Source organism: Fopius arisanus, unplaced genomic scaffold (assembly GCF_000806365.1).
Source record: "Fopius arisanus strain USDA-PBARC FA_bdor unplaced genomic scaffold, ASM80636v1 scaffold00230, whole genome shotgun sequence".
NCBI classification, from domain to species: domain Eukaryota; kingdom Metazoa; phylum Arthropoda; class Insecta; order Hymenoptera; family Braconidae; genus Fopius; species Fopius arisanus.
The window spans coordinates 45,866-47,600 of NW_011887969.1; positions in this window are offsets into that span (position 1 = coordinate 45,866).

The window sequence follows — 1,735 nt, forward strand, 5'->3', positions numbered from 1 at the left end:
GTTTTGCGCAGACTTTGTATGCATAAAACCAGGCTTCGAATGAGTTTTTGGATTGATGGAATATTTCATGTGATTCTGTATAATCTGAATCAGAAACTATTTTTACAAACATTGCTTAGCCACAAAAATCGTTTATCCGTCATGGAATGCATAAACCGGCATGTTTCTCTGAAAAAATTAAAAATAAACGTTTTTTGTCAGCTTTTTTTAGCGCATAGCTAAGCTATGCATATCATATTAATATATTCATATAAATAATTAATATATGTTTGTACAGGGGTATTTCCGAGGACGGTCCTCGAAAGCACCAGGTATACATATCTGTGAAGAGACTTTTGAGGACCATAAACAAGTTTTAAGCCAACGCGGCAGTCCCCAAAAATACCAGAAGGTATATGAAGTTTTCGAGGACGGTCCTCAAAACTGCGACTCATTTATAACTATTGGTAGTTTAGAGGACGGTCCTCAAAAGTACAACTCATATATCTACTGGTAGTTTCGAGGACTCTCATTAAAACCACGACTCATATGTATAATCACTGGTAGTTCCGAGGACGGTCATTAACACGACCACTCGTATATATTGTAACGTGGTATTTTTGATTTCGACCGTTCGTCGGTTTTTTCGAATGTCCAAATATTCTGTCATTATAAAATTATATTATATTATATATTATATTAGTCTGTCTTTTATAAAAATTAATTTTATACTGTTTTTGCTTTTATTAATTTTTTCATTATATCGAGTGTAACGGGATTTTTGGAAATCCCGCACATTAAACTAAATTTTTGGTTAAATTCTCTAAAACTTCTGCCATCTCCACTCTCTCCCGGGAACTACTCGAATCGTCGAGGGGTGTGGGGACTGGGGCCCGAGTGCTTAGGATGTTAGGAGGCCTAAGGATAGGCAACAGCACAAGGCGGACACGGGGAAACATTCCCAGCTCCCCTATGCGACTTGCTGGCATATACCATAAGACTCATACTGGCGTATGAGCGCTCCATGTTAGATGGAGTGGACATTCGAGCGGCTGATCCTTCGAAGGGGTTGTTCGAAGGGGTCAGTGGCGACGCTCGAATACGGCGCGCTCCAGGAGTGGCTAATGCCAGGGATATCCTCCCTGCGGCGAGAGCAGCACGTCCCGGCACACGGCAGCTCACCCAGCCGTAGTCGAGAGTGGGGGTACATCGGCACTACTGCTGACACTGCCCACTCACTCGGCAGAGCCGCTTCGGTTGGCTCCCAGTGCGGACCACTGGCAGCTATCTTTTGAGCCCTTAGCTGGCTCCCAATGCCCAGCATTGGTCTCCTACGCTCCCTAGGTGAGGATCATCCTCTCCCCGGGAACTTTCTCTGAGTGAGAGCAATACTCTCCTCGGGTGGTGTTCTCTACGTGAGGGCCATGTTCTTCCTGGTGATGTTCTCTGGGTGAGAGTCATCCTCTCCCCAGTTAGGCTCTCTACATTTGGGGCTACCCTAGTGGGCCCGGCATGCTCTCGATAGTGTGCTTTTGGGTGAGTAATCCCCACGCTAGCGGCCTCCCGGCACTTCGCTATCTTGCGGCGCGCTCTCGTCGAGGTGTTCTCAGAGGTCGCCCTCAGCATCCCAGAACCCCGCAAGTATGCTCTGTAACGAGCATCGGGGATGCCCGTTAGGATCCCCAAGAAAATTCAGAGATCGGGAAAGAGAGTGAGAACAGTAGGCCGCAGGTTAGGTTTAGGGAAGTTAGGATTT